This window comes from Maniola jurtina, chromosome 16, assembly GCF_905333055.1.
Source record: "Maniola jurtina chromosome 16, ilManJurt1.1, whole genome shotgun sequence".
Lineage (NCBI taxonomy): Eukaryota > Metazoa > Arthropoda > Insecta > Lepidoptera > Nymphalidae > Maniola > Maniola jurtina.
In genome coordinates, this window is record NC_060044.1 from 5957522 (window position 1) to 5981996 (window position 24475).

The following is a 24475-nucleotide window of genomic DNA, read 5'->3' on the forward strand; positions in this document are numbered from 1 at the left end:
TTTCTACAATTTTTCTTCCGTGCAAAGTCGGACGAAAATAATCGCAGTGTAAAGTAGAATGGAAACATACTGAGTACGATACGTATCTACTCGAAAGCGCGTGCAACTCTCTCGTGTAGTGCACACGATAGCCATCTTAGCCCGATATGCAGTTAATAATGTAACGCGATAAATAATGCAGGTGGAATACCACTCAACTCCTACGAATTTCGAGGACGCGCACATGTTGAGACAAGACATTCGTCTCTTCCTTCACACAAAATACACTGGTAGAGCCGAAGCGCAGAGTGTTTCTTGATAATTTCTCAAACGAAGCTTATAATAATTAATAATAATTTACTAGCAGAAGCGCGTGGGAAGCCAGGCGTGCTTTATGTGGCACGCATCCTCCGAGTTTTGTTTTCGTCAAATAGATTCGACTCCACACCATCTGTAGATAGACATCGGTTTTTGGGTGCTTTTCTTGTCAAAGTTGATGCTAATTGCGACCTTTCGAAACTTAGTATTATCATACGAGTAGATTATTACAATTTACCTATTTATTACAATAAGACCGATGGACAAAAGAAGTGAAGTACAGAAATCTTTAAAAGAGACATGATAATAAATCATAATCTCGTAATCTTCAGGTCATAAATCGATTGAAACAACTGACTGTTGCTTTTTTTAAATATTATCCACTCTGTTGCAATTTTTATTGGTTGGAGAATTCGCATTATAACAAAATAGAGATCACGAACACAGTAATTTTATAATATTGTCTCACGACTATTTTGTCTATAGTGCGCACACGCATTTAATTGTTAAGTATTAAACGCAATGCACTTCCTAAACATTAAGTAATGGTTGTATTAGAAATTGAATTAAGATAAATGGCCGTGTGGGTATATTGTTAGGGGCCTTTCTCTGTGGCACTTAGAGTTATGGGGACTTCCTAATATTTATGAATTGATTAAGACATTAATTATGCAAAATATTATTAGTTTAAATAGGTATAGCTATTGCTAGAGGCTTTGATGATGATAAAGTACCTGACAATCAAATAGTAGGTGAGGTCGAAGGTTCCGTCTGACAAGTTATAGTGAGTTGGAATCGCTAAATCTTCTAACTTTTTCCGCAAATGATGTGATCAGCAGAAATAATTACAGCACATCCAATGCTGCTGATTGCTATTTGCTTTCGCGCTTCCTACAGATTTTGCGGGCTGTGGGTATTACTACCGTTTCCGCAGCGCAAATCTCTTTTAGAATTATTTCTGTGCGTTTGGATCCTTTTGAATTCTGTGTTTAGAATGATAAATAACTTTCGATTTACCAAAAAAAAAACACGTCAAAACGGTTAATCAAAGCGAAAATTACAGTCCAGTAGAATTCCTAAAAATTCCAATAATTAAAATAAAAACATCAATTAACATTTTGCTGCAATAAAGCCATATTTTATATCTTCAATCTTCAAAAATGGAAAATTTCTTTTCATGATTTATGTAAGAGCGGGATCTATTGTTTCAGTTCGGAGTCCATTCCCCGATTTGCATATCAAAGCTCTTCAAGGAATGTCTAATAGAAGTTTTTGCATTCGTAACGAACCGCGGGAATCAATGAGAGTTAAATGAAGCGAGTTTGAGTCGCGGAGAGCTCAAACTTAGGGAGTCTAAAATGTGAGTCAGTAACATTTTAAGTAGTCACTGTGGTCTAAAATTCAAGTCAGTAAATTTCATACTGGTAGGGTAGGTATTATTGATATCAGCTGTATCTCTAAATGTCATAAAACAGAGTATCTTAGTTTGTTTGTGTATTGAAACTGACTGACTGACATATCAACTTATCGTTACCGTAAATGTCATCATCAGCTGATGAGTAGGTCACATTATTGTAATAAGAATGAACTGTAAAAACATAGGGTCGGAATTTCGTTCTCTTAGTCTAGTTATATACGGCAGTAGGTATCTGGGAATCCATCGCATTATTACACTAAGAAAACTCCTACCATTATGTGATTAATGAAAAGTGGTCATGACTCTCAGCAATGAGGAAAACGGCGCATATATAGAGAGAGAGTTCAAACACTTGTTTTTCCCATATTTTTATACGCTGCAAAGACATGGACTTTACGACTAGTGGGTAAGAAGAAGATTGATGCTCTGGAGATGTGGTGCTGGAGGTGTATGTTAGCTTATAGACCAAATTTCGTACCAAGCAACGTCTCTATTCTCCAAGAACTCGGCATGAAACAACGACTTTCGGTGTTAGTACAGAGTTGCATATTAAAATTCTATGGACACGTCTCCCGGCGGCATGAGAGTAGCTCCATCGAGCGTCTTGTCGTGCAGGGCAAGGTGGAGGGAACCAGAGTTCGAGGAAGGTCGCCCATGCGATGGACTGGCCAAATTAAGTCTGCTGTGGGCGGTCCCTTGCATGAGTGTACCAGACTGTCGGCTAGCAGGGAGATGTGGCGAATGCTCGTGAGGTATATAACATCTGCCCGCAAAGACGTTGCTTCGTGATGACCACGACAGTTCTGCTAAGAGTGTTATAATGAAGAAAAAGAACAGAGAGAGAGAGAGATGTGAGTAGGTACATACGTGAGATGTAGGTAAGTCCACCCATACCAGGACGAATCATCTAGTTGTATTGACAAAACTTGTAATAAACAGAATAGTTTTAATATTCTTGACTTTTATTTGCCAGATAACAATACACATAAAATAAGTAGCAGGATAATGCACTTATTGGCACAACACAGCGTCGTAATAATTATTTTTGTGAGCGACAATTTACTTTCAATCACAACTGGGTCATTTGGCCGAGATGAATATTCCATTTATGTCTGTAACAGTTTCAAAATATGCTTTTGAAGCCAACTAAAATTTAATAAACACTGAATAATTTAATTTAGTGCACAACTCGTGCGTGGATGATGGCCAATAAAGGCGATTTTATGGTGTTTTTATTATGATGCATAAACGTGAATCACCTATAATGGGCCTAGCGAACGAGAAAAATTATGCCCACCGCTTCGGCAAATATGAAATTGTGCAATTTTAAAATATTTCATACTGACTTTTGCTTGCGGCTTGACACGCAAATGCAAATTTAATTTAGTGCAAATTTTTAACTAGTGATGTAGTTAAAGATTCTCTCTGGGTAGAGTTTGTATTAGACATAAATAATACTAGAAACCTGTTGAAAAATTGAATTGTTCTTATCAATTAACATAATGCTGAATCGGAGACTTATATTTGGTCATCCATGACTCTTTATTTATAAGGATAGATTAATGTAATTGGTGTTAAGGCTCATTAGCGATCAAATTAAAAATTCTTTCTTTCTGTTTTATCGTCAAGAATTGATTAAAGGTTAGATGATTTGACGGTAACATGATAGTAATATCTAATCACAAATACCACAGAAGGGGAACCAAACAACCAGACATTACGTCGGTAAAGCTGTGTATTAACAGTGAGTTGTTATATTGCTAGAGTAGCATTGTCCGAAAGCCGCGATAGCCCAGTGGTTAAGATGTCCACCTCCTGTTGGGCCCGTACATCTAACTTGGTGGGGCTAAGTGCATCACTTGCACCACTTTTTAACTTGCATCACTGTTGTATCACTTGCTTTAACGGTGAAGGAAAACATCGTGAAGAAACCTGCAGCCTGAGAGTCCTCCATAATGTTATCAAAGGTCACTGCCAATTCGCACTTATCCAACGTGGTGAACAATGGCCAAACACTTTGCATTTTAAGAGACCCGTACTCAGTAGCTGGCGATGGCTGATTATGTTGTGACAAAATATAAAGCGATCGGAGTCAAACATTTAACTTGAATACTTATACACATCTCTATAGTCAAAGTCAAAGTCATTTACTTAAATTGGCTACTATAGTACACTTTCTGATTGTCAAACAATGATGTAGTGGTGATAACTTAAAACTAAAGCTACGAGGGTTCCAAACGCGCTCTATCCAGGTCAGATGTAAGTTTCTCTTTTGATCTTTTCATATATATATTTTATAAACATGGCTGTTCCATGGTCTAACTCACTGATTATTATTGTTATTTACTGAGGCTTCCAGCCATGAAGTAGCCAGTTCCCTTATAAGACAGATTTATTCGCCTGCCCTCGGGTCTTCGCCCACGTTTACCTAGAAATGATTTGACAAGACAAGGTTTTAGGAGTAACAAGTCTGTTTACGACTACCGTACAAATAATATTAATTAAGGTGTTGGCAGTTTTACGTCTGCTTCTAGCTGTATATTACAAGCGTAGTATTTCACTTATGAGTATGACAAGATAGTTGTCTTCATTAAAATTTGATGGTAGATATTAGGCACGTTATTCTAAAAGTGCATGTTGCCAGTGATGATATACCTACTTATTGATCCGAGACATTGTCGCTAACTATGAGCCCTCAATCCTCATACGAAAGCTGAGTTACTTAGGGGGCGCTAGATAAAACTATGCTTGGAGTTTCTCTACCTGATCAAATCAGAAATGAGGGTATCTGTAGGAGAACCAGAATAACCGACATAGCTAAACGAGTTGCAAAGGTTGTACAATGCGCAGCACACATAGTTCGAAAATCAATGATATTGTTGGTTCCAAGTTGCTGAAGCCGCTGGATTCAGGCGGCGCAAGACTATACAACATCCCTACAGACCTATGAAAAACAAAGACCTGTCGAAGCAATAAAATTAATCGAAAGTATCTAATAAAAGAAAGGAAATACTACACCATAATACCTTTTAGTAATATCAATTTAAAACCATCAGCGGTAGCTGAGGCTCGATAAATATCGTGGCGCTTCCTTCAAACCTCACGGTAATGGTGGACCGTCATTTGTTTTTATATTCCCTTTATATACGCCGCAAGATATTAGAACAAAGCTGAACATTTCCTGTTATTCGGTTTCAGTACCAACTTATTCTTGTTATGGCTGGGTATACACGTTCGAATACAATTTTTAACCGACTTTTAAAATGAGAAGGTTTTCTTCATTCGACGCTTATGTTTTTTTTGTAAAAATAATTTAATTTTAAAAGCTCTTGTTGAAAACTCATGCTGACCTCCCAACTTAAATTACACTAAATTTCAACAGTTATTCAAGGGGCGGATCAACAAATTCTTGAAAAGCTGGCAATGCATTGACTGGAACTATGGTGCTGCAAATGCTCGTGGGCGGTGGTAATGACTCGCTTATTCGTTATCTCGCTATTTATATATTACTAGTTTATGCTCGCGACTTCTTCCACGTGGACTAAACAAATTTCAAACTTCATTTAATCCATTAGGGGTTGGATTTTCAAAAATTCTTTCTTAGCAGGTGTTTTCGTCATAAAATCTGCATGCCGCACAGATTGCATTGGCTCTGAGGTCAAATAAGAATATCTTCGTGATACGGGACCAAATTATGAAAAGCTATTTCTAAAATCGTATTAGATTTGAAACAATATTATGCGTATAAGTACACAATTTTTTTAAATAGGTATTCAAACAATGCAAACTTTAATGTCGTGCGTTATGATGTAACCTTCCCAAATAATGTTAAGCTCCAATCAATACAACTTACATACCTACTTACGTCTTACGAGTATAAGTCTTAGTAGATAATATCAACAAAGTCATTTTTATAAATATAATCGTACAAGAACTCACAAGGTATAAATTACAAATACTTATCTCCACTTTGAACGAAGATTGTATGGGATTGTATAATTACAAAGTATTAAAAATTATGTCGCAAAATAATAGGTTGTCGTCGCGTGAGTACTGAGCCTTAATATAATATGTCGTGCGTGCGACGTTTAAGCATGCAACACACAGAAATCGGGTGGGGATATTCTATAGGATGTATTAAATCTAAAGCCTAAAACACGTAAAACGGGAACTGTCATCAGGATGGCCTATAATGAACGATTTGTAAAGGTAGCGGTTTACACCACAACAAAGACCCGAGAAAGAGTCACTTGAGAGTTTTTCTCACCGTAAAATAAACTGTACAGAAACCCATAAGACAAAATGTCGGTCGCGCGTATCTATACTAATAAATAAAATTGGAGTGTCTGTCTGTAATTTCGAAATAACTACCTCATATTAAGCTCATATGGTTATATGAACGATACCAACACTGAATCACACGTTTTTAAAATTTTTGTCTGTCTGTCTGTCTGTCTGTTTGAAAAGGCTAATCTTCGGAACGGCTGAACCGATTTTAACGGGATTTTCACATACAAGTAGAGGATTGACCAGGGTGTAACATAGGCTACTTTTTTAACCGACTTTCAAGAAGGGAGTTGTGTTTTTCTACCTATGTACACCGAAATCTCCGAGATTTCTGAACCGATTTCCGTCATTTCTTTTTTAATCGATAGAGGAACTTTGCGACATTGTTTCATAAAGGATTCCAACTCCTCAATCCTGATGCTGCAGGGGATCTGACCAATCCACGCGGGCGAAGCTGCGGGCATCGGCTAGTCTGTCTATACTATAGACAAGAAACCGTATGAAATACTTACTACGTCAACGCAGTATGTCCGATGGCGCGCGATTTCAACTTGTCCTTAGCAGTCTGATGCGTTCTCATTCTTTGAATTTCGGAATTATTATTATAAGAGTCGCGTCGTGTTGATTTCATATAACTTGTATTGATACTAAGTTCAGCGTTGTTATGGTACGGTCTGTTCCAGAATTATATATGCGCATTACTGGCGCATCATTTTTCAAATCTATGGACTAGCGCTTGGCTGCAATCAGACCTGCTAGCAAGTGATGGTGCAGCCTAAAATGGAGCGAAGTTGTCTATTCACTCTTGACTTGATCTTTATCCCAAATTGCTCCCGCCTCGGCTTCTGTGTGATTAGTGCCTAAACCGAAAGTACCATTACTTCCTGTGTTTGTCCCGGGTACAAATAATTCCACTTAGTGCGGTCACCTTTGTATCCCGACAATCATTGGGCACCGGTACACGTAATGCTAATGAATGATAAGGCTTCAAGGAAACCATAAGATGGGTAACGGTTGCCACATTCAGATAATGGGTAGGACTAATAATATCATTTAGGGGCTGATGTACAAAATGGTATAATTGCATGAAACAAAATTTTACATGAGAAGCAAAAAATTGTATGAAAGCTTTTGAAACTTTACTGTAATTGCTACGTCTTGATTGAAATCACGACTATGGACGGCTGTTTTGCTGTGACATGAGTTCATATTTGTATTCACTTGTTTCAATGTTTTTCAATTAAAACATTTTGCACAATAGTTGCCCGAAAATGATGGAACATTTTACTAGCTTCTTTCAAATTGAGAAGGATTTAGTTCAACAGGCTGACCATGTGGATTGGTAGACAATAATTGAGAGTATAAAAATGGTGCCTTTATTCGACAGTAAGCAAATTTTTTACTAAACTATTAATTAAAAGGTCTATTTAACTAAAGTAAAAATAAATAATACTTTTTAACTTCAAAATCGGAATTAATTGCCACTTTATTATCCCTATGACTATAAAGTAGATATGTACTTACCTAACTATTAACCCTTAACCACCCAATGTTGGCCACAGAGACCGCTTGAGTTTCATTAAAATCATGGCATGTAATACATATTTAATAAGAAAAAATTAAAAAATAAATAAAGTTAAAACATTGAAATAAAAACAAAGCCACGAAACAGGTAGCTTCATTATAATTTATAGCACGAAATTTTATTAAACAAATAAAAATAAAAATTTCATCAACCTGAAAACATTAAATCAATTCCGGCAAACGTTATAAAAGTGGGGCCACACACGATCAAAGGAGGAGAATAAATGAACTGCAATAAAAGTTCTGTTTTTAGGAATAGCATTCGATTCCTCTGTTTTCCACCGTTGTGATAATAAATATATCAACGGGGTAATGCGTTCGCCTTGCTGGACGATTCTTAGAACCATCACTTTATTAGATAGTAGGCGGGCATTCAGACCTTTAAATAGATTACTTGGTACTTTATATTGTTAACCTATTTAATATACATAATTTTCCTATCATTATTACTAGCGACCACCCACAGTTTCGCTCGGCAAAAAAATAATAATATTATCTTCTTAATTCTAAGTATGGATTATTCTTTAATTAGATAGGTAACTATTTTTAACCCCCGACCCAAAAAGAGGGGTGTTATAAGTTTGACGTGTGTATCTGTGTATCTGTGTATCTGTCTGTGGCATCGTAGCTCCTAAACTAATGAACCGATTTTAATTTAGTTTTTTTTTGTTTGAAAGGTGGCTTGATAGAGAGTGTGCTTAGATATAATTCAAGAAAATCGGTTCAGCCGTTTGAAAGTTATCATCTCTTTTCTAGTTACTGTAACCTTCACTTGTCGGGGGTGTTATCAATTTTTAATTTACACTTGTCTCTAAAGTATTCTATTTTCTAAAGTTTCAGTATTATTATAATACTAAAACCTTCATCCTATACCTGTAGGTACTGGAATCAGGGCTATTTCGGTAATTTTTTTTTGAGACCGTAACATTTTCGTGTGAATAGGAGTGGTCGTGATTAATTTATGTGGAAAACCTACATTTACATACAACAAAAGAGTCTTTACATGGTCCAGCTATAAATTTTACTTGACGTTTCCACGGGACTTTTTGTCTGTTCGAGAAACGATAGTACCTGCGAATCCGTTTACATTATCTTCGACCGAATTCTCAAATCAATCCGATTTTAAATATTATAGTGTGCAGATACCTATCTACCTTAAGAAAATATTATTTTCTTGAAACTGAAGGTGTCTGAACATTCATTAGCTATTCAATAAAATTCATTGCAAACATATCATAGCTGATGTTATTTATATTTTATCCAAAATCACGTCTGGTATGACCAACGGTGTGTGATATTTATTTTTAATCCATTAAAGGTTTTCTATGAAAAATCATTTTAATATCCCTTAGTGAAGCAGCAATGTAGATCCAATGTCAAATGAGCTGGGTGGCTATCATTCATCGTTGAACAATGAGCTAGCAAATCAGCATGTAGGGTAGTCATTCGCTAATCAGTGATCCTCACTCATTTGACATAGGTTTACCAAGAAATATTATTTTCATATCGCTCATTAGTTATGGTATCAACTTGGGTGGCATGTTTGAGAACGTAATTTTCTGCCCTACAACGATACAACAACACAAATGAAGAAAGTGAATAAAAAATAACAAATTGCAATTTACTCCGATCCGATCTGATTAAATTGAATCGGTTTATACGTAATCCGGTTTAGTCGAGTAGTCGTCTAATTACAATGGAAACAAAGTCGTAGGCGACAGGAAATAAGGTCCACTGTCCCCACCCCCGGGCGCGCTGAGATTAATTCACTGAATAAATAAAAGTCAGCGGATTAGGCCAAAGTCGTTTCCTCCCTCTTAAGCTGACCTCGCGTGCTTTTGTGGAAAAATGCCCTGCACATAAATAAAATCTGTACGAATCAAAGCCTGCCCAATGAATAATTCGGTAAGACTAACGAACTGGCTAATGCTTACTTAGATGTTAATGATAAGCTCTTATCAGGGCTGAACTATAATATTGGGAGTGCTTTAACATTACGAAAAGAAATCTGTGTTACGTTTTGTATAAGGATTTATTAACATGTACGGTCGACGTCGAAAGTCCATACATAGCTTAAAGGCTAAAACCGTGCAGCAAGCAATGCTTTGAATCACTCGCATGCTCACTCACACAAATAAATATTAACTGTCAATAATATTATCAACCTTAAGTAAACTACATAAGGTTCAAACGATTTCAGTTCAATACTTCCATAAAATGTCTACAATATCAACCTTAAGACAATAACCATTAAGTTTAAAATATTTCTATTCCTACTCGACCTATCTACTGACTTTAAGTGATTGTTTATTTCATAACTCTGCGTATACTCACTCTCAGTGTCGTAGTAACATAGTCGGCACACAATGCATTAGCTCCAAATGATCTAGGTTCGAATCTCTTATTGCATTTTGTTAGTTTTTAATAAAATTACTTTTTGTTTATATAATTATTGTTTATTGATATTACAAAAAGAGTAAATAAGAAAAAAACACTTTTTACTAGATAATCGACTTTATTGTAATTTTTTCATTGTTATCTTTTTACATTTGCTAAAAAGTAATAAATAGATAGTATTAGCTATTTTTTTCAATCTATTTTAAAGGTTATAGCTTAAGTAATCGTTTTCATAAAGAAAAGAAAATTGAAGCTAAACCTTACAAAAACTAGTAATCATTCGGCGGCGCTGCTTTTGTTGTCTGTTAATTGTAGTAAGATATATTATTAAAATAATATAAGTTAAGAAAAGAAAATACTTTATGTTCTATGTTTAAAGACTTAAAAAGTAAAATGGATATAACTTTGTAAGTAAATTGTTTTAGTGTTTAATATAACCTCCACTATTTTCAATAACAGCAAGCAAGCGCCACCGCATGGATCAGTCTATATTGAAACAGATATCCGTTCTTCTAATATTCTCCCACAGTTCCATATAGTGAGCCTCTAATTCCTCTGCAGTCCTCTCATTTCGCATATCCCGTCTGGTGATCTTGCTGGCCAGGGAATAATAGTTATGTCTGGGTTTTCATTAAGCCAATCACGCACTATATGTGCTCGATGGACAGGACAGTTATCATGCACAAATAATAGTTGTGGCATATCAACAACTGGATACACACACCACACAGTCGGCAACATGCTGTCACGTAACACTTCCATATAATGTGCAGCTGTGGGGCGCCCTGCAATTGACACTAGTTCACCAGGTGCAGCGGCACTCATCCAACCCCACATATTGACAGATATCCGTCCAGATTCCATGTTTGGGACACCATTTTCATATTGTTCGACCATAGATCTCCGCTGTGAATCATTATATAACGTGGGTGGCCACTTCGCGGTCTAGATGTTAAATTACCTTCTTCTTCGTGGCGCGACACCCAACGCTTTTCGGTGATCCACTAAAAACCAAACAGTGAGATTAATATAACACCAAATAAAACAACACTTTAACCTACTAAGTATCTTGTCTAAATTTTATGGATATTCCTTCGATCACTTATTCGAGTATTCGAGTATTATTTACTCACAAAACTTTATGTAATGCTATGTTTTTGATCACAATTTCTTAACCTAATACACGTTATCTAACAATAAAAACAATACTCACGGTGAAATCAGTTTCATTGCAAGTTTGAAATATATTGTATCCGAGATTATGTATCAACAATACACATTAGCCTGCATTATTCTTGAAGACAAGTAAAATAAAACGTTTTCAAGACTCAAGAAACAACATGAATTAAAATTGTAGCCTTTGCAAGTAACGACTGTCAAAATCTTTTGTCCGTCGGTACTCAGTGACCATATTTTATCTAACTTCGTAACTGCGATTTTTTAAACTACCCACTTAAGCTATTATTAGTCTAAACGTATCACTCAAAAAATAAAAACAGAAAAAAAGCTTACTCGGACCTGAGATTCGAACCAGATACCGACACGTTTGCAGTCCGGGTACCCCCGCGCTGCGCCATTCAACTCTTTACTTTATAATTGAAATTCTTAGATGTTACTCAGCAGAGGCGGCTCGTGAGATTTGTTCATGGGTGTTCACAAAAAAAAAATCTTGCTTACTACTACTAAATACTCACTATGCTATGTTGCTGTCAAGTTCGCACTGCCATCTTGATATGTATCTGCCATTCTTTTGTCACTATTACTTAACTGTCAATGTCAATGAACTTATATTAATTTACCCAATGACCTCTGTGTAGTACGGTTTTACGATTGAATTTGATTTATTACTTTACCTACTGAAATCGCAAACTAATACTGAACTCATAGCCCGATGTCAAATTGATATTTGAAGAACCGTGATTTTTCGGTCAGTGTCATGGAACAGTTATTAATCCAAAACACAACACTACAACACACTAATTAGGTAGGTACCTTTAGGCACCACAAAAAACTACACAATCTATTAATCGTCTTAAAATATATCGATTTTCATCAACGCGTTCATTAAATTCTTTAATAGATTTTCGATAAGCAGAATCGAGCGCCTTACGAATATCTTGCCGCCCGATGGATGCCAATTGCACTTCATTTAACATATGTAATCGAGACTGTGAATGTTTCTTTACTTTAATTGATAGATGCGCTAAATCATCAACACCTGTTTCAGTCCATACAGACTCACCAGTACCGCTGACGCCAGATCCAAACACAAGACACGGGAAACAAAATAATTTGTTGGTATCTTTACAACCGCACAACCACGGTGTTTTAATATATTGTTCAGGTTTAAAAACACGCGTGTAAGTTTTAGTTTTTGCACTACATTTTTGAGTTAGTTGAATTGCAGGCCGTGGTGGCCCCTTGGCCTTTAGTTCGAGGCGTACCTCTAAAGTCTTTTCACAGTTTTTTATAAAAGACACACTGGTTTATTCCATTTTAACAATAAATAACAACAACAACAACAACAAAAAAAAACGCAAATAAACAATTTTTCTTATAATTAAACGCTATCTAGATACTCGTACAGTGATTAAGTAACAGCCGTCTTCGCGCGCAAAGTGACTATGAGGTCAGAGATGACCCTATGCCGGGCGTTTCAGTTTTCACAGATGTTTACATAAAATAGGCAACGCCGCATTATTGACCGTTCGGTATGATCCTTGAGGTTTGTTTTTCTAAACTGCGAACTCTGCGAACTGGCAACGTTGCAGGAGCGGCGCACCACATTCAGCTAATTTCTCGTACAAAATCTTTTGTTTCACGTGTCGGAGCATGCTGAGCTTTCCCTTTCGCACCCCTTGAGTTCAGTATTGTTTCTTGTATGGAGATTTATTTCATAGGAGCGATGTTGCTGGCGCTCCACTCAGTAGTCGGTACAAGTTTGCCCAAGTATTTAAAAAGGTACTAATTATACTCGTATACATTATATTAGTAGGTAAGTAAAAGAATGTGTTACGATAACCAATTAAGTAGAAATAATAAATTGACTTAAAAAAATATTTTGATACTTGTAAAATTTTGTGGGAGTTCACTGCACCAGCGCTCCTTAGAAAGAGCCGCCGGTGTTACTCAGGCTTACAAATTGAATGACTTGTATAATATTACAGTGCAAGTGTGTGCGTGACAGACTGCATGCAAGGTAACTTGTTTACTTATTCTATATGGACTTTTGACGTCGACTGTACATACCTCTGACTTTTGGATATTTTATTGATCTTACATTAGCTAGATTTAATGTAAAAATTACCATCCAATATTACAGCTAATTAAATATAACTAATTCAGGCGAAAAGATATAACGACAGTAAAGCCTATCTGTTCATATAATCCTTTTGAGTTAGAATGTTAGAAAAAAGGTAACATCGTTGTAATTAGAAGTGCAGGCCCCACGAGAGCGCTATTGTACCTAACATGCTTACCTCTATGAAAATCCCGCTTAAAGTTAATATTTTATGTTGTAGTATAAGAGACAGATGTAAATTTCGCAGGTGTGAAATACATAAAAATAAGGTTCTAATAGAGACAAGGTAAGGCGTAGGGTGCGGGCCAACAGAGTCTTGAGTATAACCATTAGATTTGACTGCAGCTATTATAGCTGGTACAGACAGGTCAAGTGAAGACGACCTTCTCGTTCACTCGTTTCCTCACTCGCTCGTCCGCTATCGTTCATTAGTCTTCGCTTGCCCTCATTTCGTTCTATCTGAGTCCCGAAGTTCTGTGAATCGTTGCTTCAAAGTTTCAACTGGTATAGATTATAGAAGCCATGCAGTAGTGGTTCACATAAGCTTACAGATTATTCGTACCATGCAGTGCCAGTTAAAAGGACTTACTTGCAAATTCGTTCTGTAAATAGGCAGTAATATTACTCAGTCAGCATTTCATGAAACTTTTACGTTTTTTGTTGAATATTGTACACAAAATATCTTCTTCCGTACTTAATTAATTTTTAGATTAGACCTATATGTAACGACACGTGTGTTAAAAATATGAATGAACTAACAAGAATAATAATTAATTGTGGTCTTATATTTTTCCGTGCCAGCGTAATATAATATGTAAGTATTCACCACGTCTCTAATCTACCCACAGTCTCTGGGACTATCATATTTTATATGAAATGCACTAAGCACGGTAAGCTTACAATCTCTACCCATGTTACGCAAATCTCCGTTAATATTTACTCATAGCTAATATTTAATGCGTACAGTTCAAAGAGTAAGTGTGTACAACAGGCGATGTGGGATTTAACATTATAATTTATACGCTTTGGAAACTTAATTTTACGGTTACTTAATTAATTATGCTCATCGTTATCATAATCAACCAGCATATCACTGTTTCACTACTGAGCACGGGTTTCCTCTCAGAATGACTCTTACTTAGTATCTAATCCTGTAAAAATGTTTTTGTAGAAAGTATGCAGCCCGTTTTTACTTAACTCCTTATTGGTCTCTTTCGACTGGCTATAGCCCAGGCTCTTTCGTAGAATAAAATTAAAGACTCGAGATCTTTTTATATATAATTCTATCAGGGTCCTTTAGACCCCGAACATCTACAAGGGTTGATAAGGGTTGAGAATGTCACCAACACAATGAAAACACCGTGTCTGTTTCATTCTTTACACAATAATCCTTTTTACGTAACTCCTATCGCGAGCCTTGGTTTTTTACTCATTAGGGAGTAGAGGAGAAGAATACCGGATTAAAAAAAAGTTTTTTAAAAATTCCACAACATCCGACACAGCGACAGCGTCATTAAGTTTTTAGCTTATGGCATGTATGTTGAAACAATGGCGCTCTCATTTTGCACGTTAACTTTTAATTATTCAAAATGTTTTGAATCGTCAGTTGTAAATTGAAATAGGTGTGGCCAAGTTGGCTAAGTAACGATAACACAAATCAATTGATTGGCAACGTTGCGTCGGAGCTTACTGGATGGATGACTGAATTTGGAAATCCAAATCTTGGCCTATTCCTAAAATCTAATAAGTAATATAGCTAAAATCTAACTACTAAAAACTAATACTTATATTATAAATGCGAAAATGTGTCTGGCTGTCTGTCTGCTAGTTTTTCATGGCCCGTCCGTTCAATATATTGTGATGAAATTTGGTACAAAGTTAGCTTACATCCCGGGGACAGATATAGGCTACTTTTGTCCCGGACAATCAAAGAATTCCCACGAGACTTATACCATCCCACAAAACTTATATCCACGTAGATAAAGACGTGACCATCATCACAAATGGCACAAAGATAGCTTGCAATAGGCTACTTATTGACTCGGAAACTTGAAGAGTTCCCATGAGATTCTTAAAAACTTATATCCACGTAGTCGAGTCATCTATTTTCATCGTCTATACAGATAGCTTGTATCCTGGAGAAGAGCATAGGTTACTTTTTTTTATCAAAGAGCCCCCATGGAATTCCTAAGCAAATAAATCCACGCGGACGAAGTCACGGGCATCATGTAATATTAAAATTAATCTAAATGAATAAATTGTTAAACTTAAGTCGTAGGTGGTAAGGTACTCTAGTAAAATAATAATATGTTATAATAGCACCACGTAGTACGACGGAGAAGAGGAGATAGACAACAAAAAAATATTCGCTAAGCGAAGTTTCGCTTATTTATTTATTTTTCTATTAATTTTCGCTCTCAAGCAAGAATGCGATTTCTGATTGAGATTTGGTCAATAAAATAATACCGCAAGCTCTAGTTATTTGTAAAATTTATAGCTACTTTAGCGAGTAGTAAATCAACTTTAAATGAAGTGGCTAGATTTAATAATAAAGCTGATATAATTTTCTCGGAATTAGTAGCAAGCGAAAATTGGCGCACATCAAATGATGTTATTACCGTGCTACATGATAGCGAGTGTAATTCCTATATATTTTAGAGTAGTGAGCGGCAAATTGTTGTGACGTGGTCTGTCGGCACGCAGTCGTATCGCGGTGGTCTAGCCATTGCATTAACACAAATTTCATTAGGGCTTTAGCGATCGCTTGCAAGTTCTAGAAATTTCGTGAAAATTCTTTGGTTTTCCGGGATAAAAGTAGCAGTGTGAATAACGTGAAGTAAATTCATCTCGTCAAATTCAACCCGAGCAAGGCTGAGAGATTATAACATGGGGTTATTCAAGGGGCGGACCAACAAATTCCTGAAAGGCGGCAACGCATTGGCGGTTACTCTGATGCTGCAAATGTTCATGAGCGGCGGTAATCACTTGTCACATCAGGCGACCCACTTGGTCGTTTGCTTGCTATTTTTAGGGTTCCGTACCTAAATATGAATACTGAGCAAAAGCGCACATAACGTCATAATGGTGTTAATCTGTGTCTGGTGGGAGGCTTCGGCCGTGGTTAGTTACCACCCTACCGGCAAAGCCGTGCCGCCAAGCGATTTAGCGTTCCAGTACGATGTCGTGTAGAAACCAAAGGAGTATGGGTTTAATGAAAACTGCCATACCCCTTCCAGGTTAGCCCGCTTCTATCTTAGACTACTTCATCACTTACAACTAGTGTTGTTATGGATATCCATATCCGTAACCGAAACTATCGGATATCCGAAATAAAAGAATATCCGTAACCGTAACTGAACCCGTAATAAAAGTTTTGGATAGTTTCGGATAGGGCGGAGTCTAACTAAATACTACACTCGTACGAATTAACTGTGCACTCCGCTGGAATGCGACACCTTCATCAGTTCACATTTTACAGTTCCTTAAAAAATTAATATCCGTAACCGAAACTATCGGATAATCCGAAATAATTTAATATCCATAACCGTAACCGACACCGATATTATTTTTTACCAATATCCATATCCATATCCGGATCCGAAATTATATATCCATAACATCCCTACTTACAACCGGGTGAGATTGCAGTCAAGGGCGAACTTGCATCTGAAAGCTCGCGCGGCCGCCCAAGAGTAGGTACATATTTTGGTAAATAATGATAATGAAGTGCGAATCAAAAGCGCTACTCGACCTCCCTTTACCTTTAAGATAATTAAATAATATTTGAGATGCTAAGTTCTAGTTCAAATTATAAAGCGAAACATCTCAATTGGTATGCCACTGATATTAATAATATTAGTATAAAAATAACTGACTGTAAAAAGCGACTGACTGACTAACTGATATTAATAATATTAGTATAAAAATTCTTATGAATAAAATGCCTAACTTTTCAAATAAAAAGATAGGTAGGTACACGAAAAGCGTCATGTTACGTAAAAATAAGCAACAATAAAGAAAAGACAAAAATTGTACCTTTCAGGTAAAAGTAAACTAACGAAATGAATTTATTATGTTTACAAAGAAAAATATCATTGTTTGTAAGACAAATCTACGAAGGTTCCATTAAATTAATGTTTCTAGAAAAACTGAAACAAGACCCGAACTTCTTGTAGTAAATGTTAGTATTTCATTACTTAGACGGTAGACCTCGAAACAAGGAGAAGGTATCTAAATACCTACCTATATAACAAGACATAAGGTACCTGGGTACATAACAGGACAGGATACAATAAAATGTCTTCTTTAATTTTAAGATGCATCCACACTCTACATAAGAAACGCGTCTTTTCAAAAAGCGGCTAATTCCAAAAAATGGTGTTTGAGTTATCGCTAAACAATGTGGAAGGTTTAAAAAAATATTTTTGTAAGGAAGAAAGAATAAATTCTACATGAGACCAAGGTTTAGTTAGAGTCAGTTTTAAGTTTTTTCCAAGATACATTATATTTTTATGTTGAACCTAAAAACCTTTTTGAAGAACCAAATCAAGCAAACTTTTTAGACACATACAATTTTTTTGTAATATCTATAAACTAACTTCCTTACTCATAAACTAACTTACTTAGTTTTTGCGGTTAGCTGCTTTTGCAGAAAAAGCACGGTGATTTGCGTTCTTTTGTAATCAGCGAAAATACTCATGTCAGTTGTGTAACATCTTCACAAAATATGTAAGTGGAAAAATATTAACGCGTGCCGTGTACAGCGTTCAACACACAAAATTTTATTGATGTGGACAAAGCTTTGTTGTTTTTAAAAACAAAACTCATTAAATATAAAGACTAAATTATTAACAAGACCGTTTTTAGCGACTAGCTTTCATGTTAAGTAAAAAATTCTACACAAAAAAAAAATATTATCTCAATTCAATTCATCAAACGACATTCATTACTAGGTTTCAAAAGGCAAAAGGAAATATAGAAAAATAGACCTTAGTTTCATATTTATCTTTATTTTAATCTATCCATTCTATCTTATATTTTATTGAAACAAGAAAAAATGATTTTTTTTCGAATATTTTGCTTTATTTAGCACGCTTTACAAAGATTACCCGTAGGCCTAGTTACTATCCAAATTTTAAATGCGAAAGTCCCAACGAAGCAATGCATCAATTTGATTTTTCGCATAAGTTTCGTTAAAGATATAGAGAGTAACATAGGGTACTTTTTATCACGGAAAATCAAAGAGTAGGAACTCTGGAATATTTAAAAAAAAATTTCAAAAGAAAAATAAAACCGACTTCAAAAACCAAAAACACTAAAAAGTAGAAAATAATTTGTGTTTAGCTACACATGTAATGTACCTAGGTATGAAGTCGAGCGAGCATATTAAAACAAAATTAGAAATCCAAGAGTGAAGCTCGCCCGACTTCATACCTAGGTACATTACATGTGTAGCTAAACACAAATTATTTTCTACTTTTTAGTGTTTTTGGTTTTTGAAGTCGGTTTTATTTTTCTTTTGAAAATTTTTTATTTCACAATTTTTAGTGGCCCCACTGTACTATAATATGCTATGCCCAGTTAAAACCCTACTGTTTACTAAGCTATTACAGTGATCGCGAGCAATTTGCTCTTATCCATTGAGGAGTTCTGTTCTCCATCTCCGAAGATATTCATCAGATCTTCACCAAATTTATATGGGACCACCTGCACAGTATACCCTTTCAAACAAAAAAAAATTTTCCAAATCGGTCCAGGGGTCTTTGAGTAATCGGGGAACATACATAAAAAAAAAAAAAAAAAAGATCCCGACGAATTGAGAACCTCCTCCTTTTTTGGAAGTCGGTTAAAAATCTAACTCCACGCGGACGAAGTCGTGGGCGTCAATTAGTTCACTATAAGATACTAACTATGTAGGCTCACTCACTCACTTGTGTATAGTTCCCCACTCCCCAGTAACACAGATTTTTCAATTCAGACAGGTTCGTAGGAGACAGACATACCGATTAAAATATTTACCGATAATTAGTAGGTAGCTACACCTAAACTCTAAAGTGACCAAGAATATTTTTGATAACAAGTGTAAATTAAAAATGTATAACACCCCAATAAAACTTAAAGCTAGCCTTATCTAATTACTATACAAATCATGCCCGCGTGGAATGGTGCCAAGAATACTGGCTGCATTTCCGCGTTGGACAGCCAGGCTGATCCGTTGCGCAAAAAATGAGCACCCCCGACAAGTGAAGGTTACATTTACTAGAAAAGAGCTGATAACTTTCAAACGACTGAACCGATTTTCTTGGATTATATGAGCTAAGAACACTCTCGATCAAGCCACCTTTCAAAAAAAAAACTAAATTAAAATCTATCAATAAAACAAACGTATAGATATCTCTGAGAGTAGATGGTTTTCTTCTTATTTAGCTACAACTACATAAGGATACGATCAAAGAACCGAACCGATCATAAAACGCACGTCGCTCGGTAGACAAGCCTCTTCAATCAATCACAGACTAATCGAAAATTCCGACTCAATAACCGAAGATGGCGATCGAGAGCTTATGTGTCTCATTACTAGATATTACCCGGATCAATACAAGAGCACAAGAATATCCCTATTTCTGTTCGATCAAAGGCAACTCGAATCGAATAAATTAAAGCATCTTAGGGTTTTCACTCACTAGTCAGTAGTTACTAATTCAGTTCTACAACTATTTGGCGCTAACTACCTCTATCATACTATCACAGGACAGATAAATGAATACAATTTTTACGAGCTACAGCTCCTTTTAACTTCAACTTGATGTCCAGTGTCATACTAATTTTGACAGCTTCATAGTGCATAGTAGTAACTAGTTCAATTCTATAACCATTTGACGCTAATTACGTGGAACTCTATGAGGAACTACCACAAGATGGATCATTCCAGACATTTTTTTTTACCGCTTGCAACTCATTTTTGCTTACAGTGTTATAATAATTGTAACATCTTCAAAGAGTGCGTGTCAGTGAATGAGCATACAATTTATTCAGGTACAGATGAACAAGAGTGAGGGAACTCTCGGTTTGACTCTGAATCCACGATATGTCAAATATTAGGTAGGCTATGGTGATGTAAAATTATAGAAAAATAGAGCTACATTAGTACTACCAGCATCAAATAGAATATTAGATGCTTGCCAATGAAGTCGAAACCTTGATGTTTTGTTAGAAGTTCTCTAACTGTCGTGAAGTACCGCAGGTAGTACAGTCGACAATATTTAAAAAAAAAAGATTATTAGCCATGCTAATCATGACTAATACTCCCCTTTCCCCTCCAACTAAGCGTAAAGCTTGTGGCAGGAGTGGGTACGACAATAGTGCAACGGGTGGGGTTTGAACCGCCGACCTTCCGGAATTCAGTCCGCTCCTCAACCGTTGAGCTATCGAGGCTCTAAATTAATGATACAATAAAGCATGTGGAATACGCCTGCTCGAAATAACCATAATAATTTTATCATTTCAAGTGTATCGTCTAGACTTCGTCGTTAAAGTATTTGGTACTTCATGGTGCGCGAGAACCCTTAAGGTGCTCACGCACTCGAACTGCACTGCAGCGGAACTGCGCGTCGCGTCAGCGCCCCGCACGATATTCACTCCAGCCGCGCCGCGCGGTAGTGACGTACGCGCGTCGCAGCTGGAGAGAATATCGTACGGGGCGCTGAGGCGAGGCGCAGTTCCGCTGCAGTGCAGTTTAAGTGCGTGGGCACCTTTAATGTAACGATCGCATTTACAGAACAGGATTGTCTTTCACGATGCGGATTGAAAACTTTATGTTCCATTTCGCGATTGCAAACGTAGAAATATATCGCACTAATCCAATGTTCAAAAGTGCTAAGTAAACATTGTAAACAGGTACTTCTTTATCGCACTCAATACATCTCGTTGGAAAGACTTGGAATGAATGTACCTACCTCCATTTAGGTGTCGTTATTTGCATTGCATTGTGTAATTTACGATTGATTTCTTAATAGCGTTTGAATGCTTCACCTACGCCTATTGCGGATGACCGATAAACAGTAACAAAAAAATACAGATTAACACTTTCACGCAAATAAAAAAAATACATCCATAAGAATCGGTGGATTGTATCCTACATTTCCTGTCTCAGTTGAAGGATATAAGTACCACTAGCCGATGCCCGCGACTTCGCCCGCGCGGATTTTGGTGTTTCGAAATCCCGTGGGGACTCTTTGATTTTCCGGGATAAAAAGTAGCCTATGTGCTAATCCAGGATATTGTCTATCTCCAAAACAAATTTCAGCCAAATCTGTCCAGTAGATCTTGCGTGAAGGAGTAACAAACATCGCATGTGTTTATGTGTGTACACACACACACAAACACATATACACACAAACTTTCGCCTTTATAATATTAGTGTGAAGTGTGATGATACCCTGACGCAACATAATGAATATGAATACTTAATATCTAAAACTCTACAACGATTGTGAAATTAATTAATTGTAGTGCTACAAGCCTATGTATTTTTTAATAAAGTATAAGTATACGAAATCGTGTTTAATATAAATATTAGTAGGGACATACATCTTTCAAAAAAAAAGATTATGTATTTTTACAAAGAATTCATAAGTAGGTAGGTAATTGCAAGCTGCACAAGCACATACATAATATTATGAATATAATAGAGCCAACAAAAAAGAATAAAAATCAAAAATCCTACCTATTTTCTAGTTACGTATCGTATTCCAAAAAGTTAGATAGATAGTCCAAAAAAAGAGTGCTTTAGAAAACAAGAGATTCGTAGATAGATGACAAATAAAATATACGCACACCTCGTATTACTTAAGGTATTAGTAAGAGAAATACGATTCGTATAACGCCCCGTGGATGTTTCTGGAAGATATTCCTCTAATACGAGTAATTCGCGGTATCGAGGGTGCGAGCTGGAAGGAACACGGGGTGACATTTTATTGAATAACGACCCCCGGCGTGCGCGGTTGAGAAAGATAAGCAGCTACCAACTCCTCTACCTTTTGTCCGATACTAGTTTGATTCCCGGGGTTTGTTTGTAAGGGAAATTATAATACAATCCATGATGGTGCCAATTCTGAAGTCTTTCTCTAAATTAACTTTAGATAGAAAGGAGGAGGTCCTTTTAATATTGCTCAAAAAGGACGGAACATGAATTTTACATTTAAAGACTCTTAAATTTTAGTGCACGCTCCAAGCAATAGGCTCGCGACTGCCAGCTAAAGTTATGAGGTTTCATAGCTCTAAATTAAATTTTAAACTGTCAAACCGTGTCTGTCCTTTTCATATTACGTTAGTAAGAAGAGGATGCGAATAGTTCTTTATAATTATAAAATTAAAAATACCATCGGAACTATTTGATTTTCCAGGATAAAAGTAGTCTATGTTTCGTATCCAAGATGCAAGCTATCTCTGTACCAAATAGATGACTCCTGGGCCTTCGTCTACGTTGATTTAGGTTTTTAAAAACCCGTGGGAATTATTTGATTTTCTGGGATAAATAGTAGCATAAGTTTGTATGCAGGATGCAAGCTATTTACCTATGTATCAAACAGATGACTTCTGCGACTTTTTCCACATGGATTTGAGTTGTCGAAATCCCGTGGGAACTTTTTGATTTTCTGAGACAAAAAACAGCATAATAATATCACAGATAACATTTTCGTCCCGCGTAAGCAGGCTACGAGCTGTGTCTTCGTACCCGTCGGAACGTGAAAAGGTAGCAAAAAGACAGACAGTTTTGCGCCTATTATATTGGTATGGATTGTATGAAATTGAAGAAGACTGAATACCAACTGGATCTATCTATGAATAAATTCTAAATTAGGAAAAAAAAAAATTGGATGTCTGTAAAGTCGGTTTACTGACGATAGTTGAACGTGACAACAAAGGCCGATTGTGCTTCTTTGTCGCTCCTTCCGCGCTCTCGCTTGCACTTCAAGCCTTCCATATAAGGCTCATGCGGCGTTACCTCAGAGCGAGGTAACGCCGCATGAGTCATGTTATTTCGTGCGTGCAGCCGGCTCTATCGAATTATAAGACGTTGTCACGTCAAAAATAGATAAGTAGGTCCCTAATTATTTTAGTAAGGCCCAAGAAATTGAACGGACAGCCTATAAATTATAACTTATAACATTAATTTATTCCGGGCCTAAATAATTTTAAATGAGTAATATAGAATACAAAATGGTGGTCACTAGGTGTGTTGGACATTAGTACGTGTCAGGAACAGTTAGTTCGACGCCATTGACCGAAAATGTTTCGTTTATTATTTTGATTAAATGAATATTTAAGAGGGCTCTCTCCGTCACTCGTTTCATACAATCGTAGTTCCAATTTCATTTGAATATTAAGCAACCAAAGTCCATGAAATTTTACAGACATATTCTAGAAACTAATATGTATGTCTGTGGTTTTCCAGATTTCTGTTAAAATATTCGGTTTCAAAGTTACGCGGTCTTAAAAATTTTCATACAAATCTTTGAGCCCCTGTAATTTTAAAACTACATATTTTTAGAAAAATCTAAAACACCACAGACACAGATATTAGTTTCTAGAATATGTCTGCAAAATTTCATGGATTTTGGTTGCTTAATATTCAAATGAAATTGGAACTACGATTGTATGAAACGAGTGGAAACGAGTGACGGAGAGAGCCCTCTTAATGGCTACTTTTGTTATTAATTTGGCGTATTTATAACTGCTATCTATTGATTTATATATTTCTTTTCGGTAATTTTCAACCTGGAATTACATTTAAAATTGTTGTCAATCCGTTTATAAGTTACGAGCTGATGTCCGCGTTGTTTTAAGTTTTTAAAACCTCGTGAGAGCTCATTTGATTTTAAGGAATCGAAATTATAGTGTACTAGCTGCTGCCCGCGACTGCGTTCTGATTTTCCGGGATAAAAAGTAGCTTACGTGCTAATCCAGAGAATAATCTATCTCCATTCTAAATTTCAGCCCAATCCGTCCAGTAGTTTTAGCGTGAAGGAGTAACAAACATACACACACACACACACACACACATACAAACTTTCGCCTTTATAATATTAGTGTGATGTCACTCTTTAGATCTTCATCTAAATAAATCCGGTGTTTGAGGACTAGTCAAATCAGTATCTTTTTATCAAACGTCAAAACACGCGCTTGATGCG

General features: G+C 36.3%; 2 long non-coding RNA genes across 2 annotated transcripts in view; one reads left to right on the top strand and one right to left on the bottom strand.

Annotated features, from left to right (window-relative positions):
* The window catches only part of LOC123873150, a 23900-nt gene extending 16731 nt beyond the window's left edge, over positions 1-7169 (bottom strand). The window contains exons 1-2 of the long non-coding RNA XR_006797613.1: positions 7043-7169; positions 579-584 (exon numbers count right to left, since the gene is read on the bottom strand). This is a non-coding gene — a long non-coding RNA (uncharacterized LOC123873150). The remainder of the gene's footprint in view (positions 1-578; positions 585-7042) is intronic.
* Positions 5380-22628, top strand: LOC123873149. Its single transcript, XR_006797612.1, has 3 exons — positions 5380-5390; positions 12558-12563; positions 22438-22628. It is a non-coding gene; the product is annotated as an uncharacterized LOC123873149 (long non-coding RNA).
* The last annotated feature ends 1847 nt before the right edge of the window (positions 22629-24475 follow it).